Source organism: Vulpes lagopus, chromosome 6, assembly GCF_018345385.1.
Source record: "Vulpes lagopus strain Blue_001 chromosome 6, ASM1834538v1, whole genome shotgun sequence".
NCBI lineage: Eukaryota > Metazoa > Chordata > Mammalia > Carnivora > Canidae > Vulpes > Vulpes lagopus.
This window is the reverse complement of record NC_054829.1, coordinates 42,185,406-42,198,933: the sequence shown is the minus strand read 5'-3', so window position 1 is coordinate 42,198,933 and position 13,528 is coordinate 42,185,406.

Here is a 13,528-nt window from a genome sequence, read left to right as displayed (position 1 = left end):
TCAGGAAATGCTGACCTGGAGCTTGGAGTAGGGTAAGTTGAGCTGTGATGGATGGAGGGCAGCAGCTGCACGTACAGCATGCTGGCACACACGGTCTGAGAAGCGCTGCTTAATTTGAATTGAAACGGGCAGCTTGAGAGGCAAGCAGCGACCAAAGCCACAAACCAAAATACAAACCTTTCATTAATCTTTCCAACCACACTCACACTCTTGGGTAGTATTGGTTAGCATCGTACTTCGATATGATTAAAAACAAACAAACAAAAAAAACCAAGCATGCTACAGGGCTATGAGCACTCTGAGACTTCTGAGGGAGGAACAGGCAGAAGGGGCTTTGAGCGGAGATCTAATGGGCACAACTGAGCTGATATCCAAACAAAGGCTTCTGTTTAATTTTTCTAGAATGCACTGAGGTGCTTATGCACGAGAACAAAATATAGTTGGTCCCCCCCCCCCTTTTTTTCCCACACCTCAGTCAAGAACTCCCTCTGTTATTTTTCCCCTTCCCCATTGTGGTCATACTTCTTGCATCTCAGCCTAGGTCAGAGATTCAGGCGCCCCAGGTACCAGGAGACTCCCCCCAGCAGAAACATGATGATCTTGAGGAGTCAGTGTAATGTTGGGTCCACGTTGGTGGACTCCATGCTGTTCCGGATGTACTTGTGCCACTTACAAGAAGACCCTTTATGTGTCTTTTTGTTGTGGTCTCAGCTGACACTGAAAATGGGTGTTTAAAAATTAACCCTCTTTCAGATACATGGTTTGCAAATATTTTCTCCCATTCTGTAGGTTGCTTTTTCAGTCTGTTGATTGCTTCCTTTGCTGGGCAGAAGCTTTCCAGTTTGATGTAGTCTCACCTGTCTACTTCTGCTTTTGTTGCCCATGCTTTTGGTATGATATCCAAGAAATCATTACCAAGACCAATGTCAAGGAGGTTTTCCCCTATACTTTTTTTTCCCCCTATACTTTTTTCTAGAAGTTTTACAGTTTCAGGTCTTTTTTTTTTTTTTTTAAGATTTTATTTATTTATTCATGAGAGACACAGAGAGAGAGAGAGAGAGAGGCAGAGACACAGGCAGAGAGAGAAGCAGGCTCCAAGCAGGGAGCCCCACATGAGATTCGATCCCAGGTCTCCAGGACCAGGCCCTGGGCTGAAGGCGGCGCTAAAGCGCTGAGCCACCCAGGCTGCCCTACAGTTTCGGGTCTTAAGTTTAAGTCTTTAACTCATTTTGTTGTTGTTGTTGTTGTTTGTTTGTTTAAAGCATATGCGAGTGGGGGTGGGGGCAGGGGCAGAGGGAGAGGGAGAGAGAATCTCAAGCAGGCTTCATGCCCAGTGCAGAGCCTTATGTGGGATCAATCTCGTGACCCTGAGCCGAAATCAAGAGTTGGACCTTAACCAACTGAGCCACCCAGGCACCCAAGTCTTTAACCCATTTTGAGTTGATTTTTATATATGCTGTAAAGTAGGAGTCCAATTTCATTTTTTTGCATGTGAATGTCCAATTTTCCCAGACCATTTATTGAAAAGATTGTCTTTTCTCTATTGTGCATTCTTGGTACTCTTGTCAAAGATCAATTGATCATATATATGTAGATTTGTTTCTGAGCTTTCTATTCCATTCCATTGGTCTATATGTCTGTCTTTATGCCAGTACTATACTGTAGTATACCAGTACTGTACTGTTTTAATTACTGTAATCTTGTAATGTGTTTTGAAATCAGGAAGTTTTCATAGTTTTATAAAGATATTTTTATTATAAGAGAGAGGGACAGAGTACAGTCAGGGGCAAAAGGAGAGGGATAAACAGACTCCCTGTTGAGCACCCTGGGAGCATGACCTGAGCTGAAGGTAATGACTTAGTCGACTGAGCCACCCAGGCACCCTAATATCTTCATCTGTGTTCTTCTTTCTTAAGATTGTTCTGGATACTTGGGGTCTTTTGTGGTTCCTATGAATTTTAAGGATATTTTCTCTATTTCAGTAAAAAATGTCATTGAATTTTGACAGGGATAGCATTGACTCTAGATCTCTTTGGGTAGTATGAACTTTTTTTTTTTTTTAGTACAAACATTTTAAAAATATTTAGGCTTCTGATGATAGAACGCAACAGTAAAAACACGAATAATCTAAAGTAAAAATGCACAAAGGCCTTGAACAGACATTTCTCTAAAGATATACAAGTGGCCAACAGATATAAAATCTCTCTCTCTCTCTGTGTGTGACTATCATAAATAAATTAAAAAAAAAAAAAAAAAGATATACAAGTGGCCAACAGATATGAAAAGGTGCCCAGGGCTCCTGGCTGGCTCAGTGGGTAGAGCATGCAACTTTTAATCTCACGGTCATGAGTTCATGCCCCATGTTGGGTGTGGAGGTTCTTTTAAAAATTTTTTTTTAAAACTATACTTACCATCATTAATTATTAGGGAAATACAAATTAAAACTACAAGAAGATACCACTTCACACCCATGAATAGCTATAATAAAATAGGATGTCTGCCTTTTTCTTCTAGAGTTGTAGGAGTCCTTCACCTATTCTGGATACAAGTACTTTGTTGGATATATGTATTGCAAATTTCTCTACCAGCTCTACCCTGCATTTCATTCTCTTAATGGTGTTTTTTGACTGAAAGGTCTTAATTAAGTATAATTTTTATTCTTTTGTTTTATGCTTATAGTTTTTTCTCTTATTTTATACCTCAAGATTATGAAGATATTCTCCTATGTTTTCCTCTAAAAGCATTAGTTTACTTTTCTTATTTAGGGCTACAATCCATTTCAAAGTAATTTCTGTGTGTCTAATGTGAAATAGGTATCACATTTTCCTTGTCCAATTGATCCACTACTATTTACCAAAAGGACAGAATGCAAAAAATTTAAACTATGGATATTATGTGAGGAATGGAAGGCAGAGGTGTTCCAATACGAGAGAATGGAAGACAGTGCCAGAAGGAATAATATATTTAGGAATGAGTAAATAGCTGTGTTTGAGGTAGATATTGAACTTTAACATTCATAGTATTACCTATTAAAAATACTGATTCCTGGATATTCCTCCCCCCCCCCCCCATTCAGATCAGGAGTAATCACAAGTAATTTGTGAACTACACTTTGAGAAATGCTGGTTAAGGCATGCAGGTGCTGTATGTCTGTCTCAGATCATGATAATTACTTTAAAAGTTTTGTGAACTTCCTGAGTGTCAATTTATAATCCATTCCATTCTATAGGAGTCACACTCACAAATCTATTTGAAATAAGCTTTCATCTATCTTGTACTTCCTATAAACTTGCTGTGGGACAATGACCTTAGATTCACAGAAGCCCCATTCCTGAAACAGAGAAGTCTGCAAGATACACTCTTAAAATCCTTAGAAGCCTTTCTGTCTGTCTGCAAGGACCTATGAGTCACTGCCTTAAATCTCCTTGACTTCTAAATAAAGGATCTTACAGCTCTATCCTAGACTTGATTTCTGCTCTGGAGCCCTTTGAGAATTGTTTGCCACTTACAATACACTCCTACAACTCGATGAGACAAGATTCACTACAGGACTTATGAGAAGAAACTGTAAAAAAGTTGAGGGATCATTCAAACCTGAAGCTGTTGTGTAATGCTTCAGCCGTTGATTTGAACTCCTTTTAAATCAAAACATGCTTTTTTCTTTCGGAGATATCTGTTATTTCTCTTTTCCCAATATTAAATAACTCTGGACAAAAGTATTTATAGAACTTCTTAGTGGGGCATTATTAATGCTTAGATCTGGGCTTTTTACCACTCTTGACATTGTATCTTCTACTGTCAGGCTAGGAGCTGAAAAGAGTTTGCTGTTGTTGACACTCGTTCTCTTCCAATCTTGGTTTCTTTTCAATCTCCGGCACCAGTGGGAATTCAGATCTTCCATAATGGTCCCAATGCACTCAAAGGGAGGAAATAAAATAAGAAAATAATGAATTTTAAAGTCAAAGAAGGAAAAGCATGGATGAAAAAAATCTTTCTTTGGCTTTTAGCTGACAGTAGGGATCTCCTTTCTTTCCTGGCAATTTCACAGCAAGTGGATGCTGATAAACCCTTGAACGAGTTTCTAAGCAAGATGCATATTTCTTGGTTAGTATTTAAATTCACAGTTTGTTTTTTCTGCAAATTCTGCTCTTTATTATTGTCATTGGAATATTAGAACTGATTCGTAAGAACATAACAAAAAACTAATTATCTCTTTACCACATTAGTTGGTGGAGAGTAGTACCAATGGAGGTTTTGTGGGAGGGTATTGTTTTACCTTAGTTATCGCTGCCTGAAATGAAATAAATCTTAATATTGAGTTCTACTCTGTGATTGGTGCTGTAAGCCAAGTCCATCTACAAACAGATCTTTTGACAATCACTGATGTCATTACTCAGACACAATAGAAAATGAGACTGATGTGCAATACTTAAAAGACCAGGGTCCCTCGTCAACAAGCCCTCATTGAGTAGTGATTTTTGATGAGACGCTAAAGAACACTGAGCTTTTTCTAGGTTTTGAAAGTCAGAGCTCACAATTATTATACATGCAAAAAATAAATTACTCACTGGATTCAACATACAAATGTAATTTTCGGTCACTTAAGGAAACGAATGCTTTGTGAACATGACAAATCATAAACTAAAAGAAAAATAAAGAAGTTTAACAGAGCATTGTAAATGAACATGAAATGTTGGGTTTGGATGAGATGATTTCTATGGTTTCTTCCAGATCTAACATAGGTTTTCCATAGTGCCGGAAAAATTAGATTAATAAAAATTCACACAAAAAGGATAAAGACCAAACTACCACATCCATGCCCTAGAAAATATGGGAAAATATGAGTGAAGAGCAAAACTGAGCTGAAGTGTGTGACTTCCAGGGCTTTGTCTTCAACTTGCCAAGAAAGCATAACTCTGTCCTCAAAGGCATGTAAGCTATTGAAGATAATTATGAGAAGTTAGTGAAAGGAGGGGAAGGCAATGTTACCATCAAACATTTCTCCCTGGGATGCAAAATAAGTTTGAGTGTCATCAAAGATTTATTGTGGGGGTGCCTGGATGGCTCAGTCAGTTTTGTCCAACTCTTGATCTCAGCTTAGATCTTGATCTAAGGAGTTCAATGTGGGGCTCCATGCTGGGTGCAGAGCCTACTTAAAAAAAAAAAGGATATATTTTGGGAGGGTAGTGATGGATTTAGTCTGATATAAACAAGATCCACTTTAAAGTAATTTTACTGAATGCTTTCTATGTCTCAAGGAAGTTAGGTATCCAACTGCCCCACTTTGCCTAGGACTGAGGGGTTTTCTGGGATGGGAGACTTTGAGTGATAAAATTGGGAAAACCTCAGGCTTTTTTGTATAAGTTGGTTAACATAGTTACAATAGAACTAAATAGAGGCCAGATATCCTTGGTACAGATACATCACATCACACAGTAGAGTATATCCCTCCTCTTGTTCAGTGGCTTGAAGAAACACAAAATGGCCAAATGGAAGCCTCAATTTTCAGTTCAAACTGAACCATGTTGTATCTCCTGGTAGAATCTTCCTCCTTTGGGAACTGAGACCTCTAAACCTGAAGAGAGCAGAAACAAAACTTTGTATAAGTAGATGATTAGGTATAATAACAAGAAAGGCTGCTCTCTTGTCTTCCTCTTGGTTTCTGCACCTATATAACCTGTGGAGTGAAAAAAGGAGCCACACATATTGGTAGCTGATTAGCAGGATATAGTGCATTTTGTAGAACAACAGCCTAATGTAAGGTATCATCTTTGTCTCTTGTTTGTCACCAAAACAGGATCTTTGATAGTCATCTGGCCATTCTATAATGTCAGCTACTTCTAGCAAATGCCTTGGGTCTTAGCCTATTGCCTCTTTTTGCTGTGAAATGAGTTCTTCTGTCAGAACAATATTGTGTGGGATACTATGACAGTGAATAGGCATTCAGTAAATACACAGATGGTGGTGATGGCAGAAGCATTGCCTGCAGGGAAGGCAAATCCCCATCTAGAATGAGTGTTTATTCCAGTGAGGACCAATCACTACTCCCTTCATGATGGAAAGTGGTTAATTAAAATCAACCTGCTGTCTGATGACTACTGTTCCACCCGTGGTATGGTGCTGTGTACCAGGGTTTAGTGTAGGTTTCTGCTGGTTGGTCGGCTGGGCACTTAGCAGTGATGGTAGCTAGATTAGTCTTGGTGAGAGGTCCACATGCTTTAACTCCTGCCTAACCTCCATCCCTGCTTCCTATGGCTGTTTTATTCATGAGCTCACTTAACAAATTGTAGGTTGGCCGAGGACAGAGATTGGTATACCCATAGTGGCTCATCTTGCTCACTTGATTATAGAGAATGGCAAACTTGTGCCCTGGATGAGCATTCACATGGAAAAGAAATGTCCTTACATTCTCCATCTATTGTAAAGTGGACATATCCACATGCCTCTTTCCCAAATCTCCTTGTTATCAGTTCTTCAATATTGCACCTTCTAGGTTACTAACCTCCAACCCATGAATCTGTGTAGATCTAAACATATAAGCATCTCTCCTTTCAGGCAAAATGCACACCATATGTATGGCTTGACTTTATTCCCACTGGGAAGATTTATTCTTCTTATCGTGCTTCAGGGCCCCCCTTGAATGGGGTCATGATTCTACAGCAATTGACTTTCAGCTGATACTCACATAATGTATAGTTGTATCTCTAAACCAGGCTCAAATTTTTGCTTCCCTGATCAAGTGGAATTTTGTATGAGACCATAGGTGTGATGAAGGAGAGGTGGCACTGGAGTAGATGACATGTTTATGTAACTCATTTGTGCTTTCAGAGCCTGCTCATGCTAGATCTTAAATGAACCATATCTTTTTGATGATGAACATTCTTTCCCACATCCAAAATGGGTTGATGGGTTGGATTACATTCAATTTATAATGGGCAGCTCAGGTCACCTGGTTACTTGGTGTTGTTTCATAGTCACGTATTTGAACTCGATTAGGGCATAGTGGCATTAAGTATATCCTAAAACCTAGAAGTCTGCTTCATGATTCTTCTATTGAGACTTGCTGGAGGCTATATACAGAATTCTCATCTTTTATGGATACCTCTAGCATTATTGAATCTGCTGGGTCAAAACGCTCAATTGATAATAGGAGACACAAAAGCCCTGGACAGAGTTCTTTCTTGTTCTGGGCCCCACTCAGAGTTAACAATCTAAATTACTTAGTAAATCAGCGTAGCAAACCCAAATGTGGTATATATTGCCCTCAGAGTCCAAAGATGCCCATGATGGTTACGTTTAGGTGTTAACTTGACTAAACCACAGTATCCAAATATTTGGTCAAACATTGTTCTAGATGATTCCATGAAAATAGTTTTTAGATGGAATTAGCATATAAATCAGCAGATTTGGGGAAAAGCTGATTATCCTCCATAATGTGGTGAGCCTCATCTAATCAGTTGAAGGTCTTACTAGAGAAAGCCTGACCTCCCTGGAAGAAAAGGAATTCCGCCAATAGATTGCTTTAGGACTTGAACTGCAACATTGACTCTTCTCTGAGTCTCCATACTGCCTGCCCACTCATAAAATTTTTGGACGTGCCAGTTTCCAGAATCACATAAGTTAAGGAATCACCAATTCCTTAAAATAAATCTGTTTTTTTCTCTCTCAATAAATATTACAATCTACTGGTCCTATTTCTTTGGAGAATGCAGATTAATATAATTGCCTTTTCCTTAGTGGTAGGGGTTGCAAAATGCACCAACTTGGCCCTTGCTTGAGAATATAGACTATAATATAAGATGAGGGAGGAATTGTAAAATTAGGTAATAAAGGCTGGAACCCTGAGGGACAGGAACACAAAACTGATAGAGAAAGGAAACTAAAAAGGAGACTGAGAAGGAGTTTCAGGCTGCAGAGAAGGAGAAGAGGAGACAGAAGAGCCATGTGGGTATGGTGACTGAGGTCAAGGAAAGAGAAGCATTTCCAGAAGTAATTAGTGGTGTCAAGGGACGAAGAGGAGTTAGCAGTGGAGACATCATTGATGAGAAGCATTTCAGAATACAGTTGTGGTTGCAGGAGCAGTTTACTGTAGTATGACGAATAAGTGGATGGGTAATAAGGATACAGTTAAGTAACTTGCCTCTTAACCAACCAATGAACTAACCAACCAAAAACCTGACTTTGCAAGGCATGGGGTAGATGGGGTTGTCTAGAGTTTGTTTGTTTATTTATTTATTTATTTATTTATTTATTTATTTATTTATTTATTTTATTTATTTATTCATGAGAGGCAGAGAGCACGGAGCCTAATGCTGGATGTGTTCCCAGGACCCCAGGATCACGACCTGAACAGAAGGCAAATATCTGTTCAACCACTGAGCTACCCCAGGTGTCCCTGGTCTGGAGTTTAAAGGAACTCCTTTTTTTTCTCTGTTTGAGTGGAGAGAGCCCTGAATGCACAAATGGCTGCCAGGAAAGATTGAAGATACAGACAGAAAGGGTGTGCTGATTAAGTGAGGTCCCTGAGGAGGCCAGAAGGGCTGACATCCAGAGTTCTGTGTTATGAGAGTTGGCATCCAGAGGAATTATTCTATAACCTTCACAGAATGATGATTTGTAATGAAGCTTACAATCTGTTTATCTTGTCTTATAAATATAAAATTTCCAAAACAATATTTGGAAGTACCAAAAAGTGGCTTTTAAAAATTGTTGAGTTGGATCAAAGCACATTGGTAAACTGGAGATGTGGTCAGAAATAAATGGAACAAAGCGGGGAAGGTTAATTACAGGGTTGTCATACTATGAAGAGGAAAAAAAAACCCCGTAAGGATTGGCTGGGATCTAAGGGTCATAACAAGGAGCTGAATATGGACCAGCAAAAAGAAGTGTGGTTTAAAAAGCATTCTGGAGAACCAAAAGTTTTTTTTTAAAGATTTGCTTATTTATTTATTTATTTTAGAGAGAAAGGGTGAGAAAGGCAGGGGAGGGGCAGAGGGAAAAAGAAGAGAGAAACCCAAGCAAGGTTCTGTGCTGAATGTTGGAGCCTAACATGGGGCTTCATCTCAGGACTTGGAGATCATGATCTGAGCGAAAACCAAGAATTGGACACTTAACTGACTGTGCCACCCAGGTGTCCCTGGAGGACAAAATTTTTTACATGCACATTTTATATTTAAACATCTAATGTGATGCCATGCATGTTGCAAATATTGCTGATTTGGTTTGATTTGATCTGAACTCACCAGGTCAGACTCTTAAGAATTATTTGGGTAGTAGTGGTGATGGTTTATGCTAAAATATCCATGTTCTCTTGCCAGACTCCTTAGGCCATGGTTCATCTCTGCAACATGGCTGATTAGGATGAAGCTTGTAGGCAATAGTGGTGAAAGAGTTTTGTTTTGTTTTTTTCTTATGTGGCACTAAGCAGCCTTCATGCTGACAACATTTCTTCTTTAGGCCTTACTGAATAGCTAATTCTAATGAACAGATCTAACCTACTGAACAAATGACATTTGTCATGTGAAGACTAAAGAATGAAGAACTAATCTTTGACCCTGAGCATTATTTAGATCTCTAATTAGTAAAAGTACAATATCCACTATTAAAGAGTGCCATGAAAATGTTAAGAGAGGACCCCAAAGATGAGGAGAGAACTGGAAAGTAAGACATCCCCCCGGCCCCCAGGCAGTAACTGGATTAGAGAAAAGAGAAATGCTGTGAGGGTGATATTCATAAACTCTTCAAATACATACAGAGAAATAGGACCATCACAAAAGACACAAGAAAAGGTTTAAAACCATACTGATTTTTCTCCTTACATTTTTCTGTTTTCTGAAAATTTTCTATAATAACCATATGTTTCTTTTGAGTTTTTCCTTCAGCATTTTATTGTGGAAAAAAAATTCAAACATAGAGAAAAGTTAAAAATAGTGCAATGTACACCTGCATGCCTACCTATTAGACTCAACAGTTGTTGACATTTTTCCATATTTCCTTTATCCATGTATAGTTTTGTGGAATCATTTGAAAGTATGTTATAGACATCATGATTTTTCACCTAAATATTTTAACAGGTTTCTGAACCTGAAAACAAAAGGATTCTGAAAAACAAAAGGATTGACATAGTTACTTATTGCAATCACATATATTGTTACACACAAGGAATTAACATTGGTCCTCTAATATTGTCTATACTTAGTCCATATTCAGATAACTCCAATTTGTACCCCAAATGTCTTTCGTAACATTTTTTTGCATAATAATTCAATCAAGGATAACTTATCACATTTCTTTGTTCTCTTTAATATGTAGCAGTCCTGCCAACTTCCTGAATAAAAGTCAGAAAAAATCGATAATAAAAAACAGGATGTTATCTAAAATTTTTGCATATGTTACTTCACTTGGCATTTACAATCGTACTTATGATAAAAATGCACACAGATTTTTTTTAATGGAAGAAATGTAAAAATGTTACCTCTGGATATAAGTCTATAGGTAATAAATTTTTTTTTTTTTTGCTTCTTTCTATTTATTTATTTTTCTTTGCCAAGTGTATTTTAACAATGAACGTGGTTGGGGCAGCCTGGATGGCTCAGCGGTTTGGCGCTGCCTGCAGCCCGGGGTGTGATCCTGGAGACCCTGGATCGAGTCCCACGTCGGGCTCCCTGCATGGAGCCTGCTTCTCCCTCTGCCTGTGTCTCTGCCTCTCTCTCTCTCTCTCTCTCTCTCTCTCTCTCTGTCTCTATGAATAAATAAATAGATTTTTTTAAAAAAGGTGTCTAAGATGGAGATTAGGATGGAGGTTAGGAAGGATTACACAACAGTAAGGTTGTGGTGGGAAGGACGATGGGACACTGAATATTTAAAACTGAAGTAGCTGTTTGAGGAAGAATATTGGATTATATGTAATGTCTTTAGAGATAAGAATGATTTCTACCTATCTGGCAGGGGCAGGAGAGTGGTCTGGCCTGAGGTGACAGGAGAAATGTCAATTCTCTTTTTTATGCTATACAAGCAGTTTATCAACTAGCAGTTGTATCAACTATACAAACAGTTTATCAACTAGCCGGTTGGCCTATCAGGGGTGGAGTGGAAGAAGCTTGGATTTGGGAGTTTCAAATTCAGTGCTGCCACTTACTAGCCATTTGGCCCAGGCAAGTTATCTGAGTTCCCGAACCTGCTTTCTCAACTGCAAAATGGGCATAGTTACATCTCACTTAACTACTGTTAGAATTTGCAGTTATAAGCAGTATATAAAAAGCTGACATTAGGTGCCTCGTTAGCGCAGTAGGCAGCGCGTCAGTCTCATAAAAAGCTGACATTGTAGTTATAACTCAGAAATAATTTAAACAATATCCTATCTAATATTTATATTGAGTAAGAACCTGTTATAATGTGGTTAGTCTATAATAATAGAGTAGTTATATTATAATTTTGTTTCAAAATATTTAAAAAGAATGATCTCAGGGCACCTGGCTGGCTCAGTAGGTAGAGCATATGTGTGACACTTGATCTTGAGGTCATGTAGTGCAAGCCCCATGTTGGGTGTAGAGATTACTTTAAAAAAATGCATGATATCATTTAATTCTCACATTAAGTCTTAGAGCTAAGTGCTCTTATCCTCTGTAATCAGGGAGGAAACTAAAACTCTGAAAGGTGAATGACTTGTCTAAAGTCATACAGCTAGGAGGGAACATAGCTAGGGAGCAAAACTAGGTTCTGTGATTGCAAATTCAATATTTAACAAAAATCCGGGGGGATCCCTGGGTGGCTCAGCGGTTTAGCGCCTGCCTTTGGCCTGGGGCGCGGTTCTGGAGTCCTGGGATCGGGTCCCGCGTCGGGATCCCTGCCCGGAGCCTGCTTCTCCCTCTGCCTGTGTCTCTGCCTCTCTCTCTGTCTCCTCTCTCTCTCTATCATGAATGAACAAATAAAATCTTTAATAAAAAAAATCCGGGCAGCCCAGGTGGCTCCGCGGTTTAGCGCCACTTTCAGCCCAGGGTGTGATCCTGAAGACCTAGGATCGAGTCCCGCGTCGGGCTCCCTGTATGGATCCAGCTTCTCCTTCTGCCTGTGTCTCTGCCTCTTTCTCTCTCATAAATGAATAAATAAAATCTTTTAAAAAAATATTTAACAAAAATCCTTACGAGGAAGTTTATAAAATCATGCGATCAAGAATCAAAGAGATTGTTTCTTCCAGTTACTAGGTATGCTGGAACAAAGTATACATTTTTCAATAGTGAATTCTGTTAAGAGTTTATAGGATGCTGGCTGGTAGCCATTTTCATATTGCTGATTTAGTTGGATGTAATGTATGTACTCATTATTTATGCTAATGGCAGAAAAGATATCATGAGTAAGTGAAATCTATATATAAATGAATGTTTTAAATGTTTGTGTTTCTAAGGGTTTACACCTTGGGAATTAACATAGTACATTGGCACATGCATGGGAATTGGAGTCTGGGTTTAGCTGCTGGTTTTTGAGTTCTGTGTCTTTGAGCTAGTTACTCAGCATAAGCCTAGAACTTACTATACCATCGGGTGGTTTTGGTAATTGTGTAAACTAGTGTACATTAAATACCTGCATAGTGCATAGGTATAATCAATACTGGTTCATCTTTCCTCATTTAATCCACCAATTTTCAATTGTGGGACAATCCTTTGAAGATGGGAGACACACCAAGGTAGTTTCAATAATGTTAAATTATGCTACAAAGTAGCTTTACCTCACTACCCATTCCTACTCAAGTTTCCCTTCAAAGTCCCCAGTGAGATCTTGGGGTTGTATAGGTAAAGTTGGAACTCCCTTCTGCTTATATGAAACTGATATATTTTTAAAAAATGTATTTAAATTAAATTTGCCAACATACAGTATAATACCCAGTGCTCATCTCATCATGTGCCCTCCTTAATGCCCATCATCCTGTCACCCCATCCCTCCACCCACATTTCCTTCAGCAACCCTTTGTTTCCCAGAGTTAGGAATCTCTCATGGTTTGTCTTCCTCTCTAATTTTTCCCCACTCAGTTTCCCCCCTTTCCCTTATGGTTCCTTTCATTATTTCTTATATTCCACCATATCATATGGAGTGAGACCATATGATAATTGTCTTTCTCCAACTGACTTATTTAACTCAGCATAATACCCTCCAGTTCCATCCACGTCAGTGTAAATGGTAGGTATTCATCCTTTCTGATGGCTGAGTATTACTCCATTGTGAATATATACTACAGCCTTCTTCCATTCATCTGTTGAAAGACATCTTGGCTCCTTCCACAGTTTGGCTTTTGTAGACATTGTTGCTATGAACATTGGGGTGCCAAATGTCCTGTCATTTCACTACATCTGTATCTTTGGGGTAAATACCCAGTATGCAATTGCTGGGTCTAGGGTAGCTCTATTTTTAACTTCTTAAGGACCCTCCACACTGTTTTCCAGAGTGGCTACACTAGCTTGCATTCCCACCAACAGTGCAAGAGAGTTTCCCTTTCTCTACATCCTCGCCAACATTTGTTGTTTCCTGTCTTATT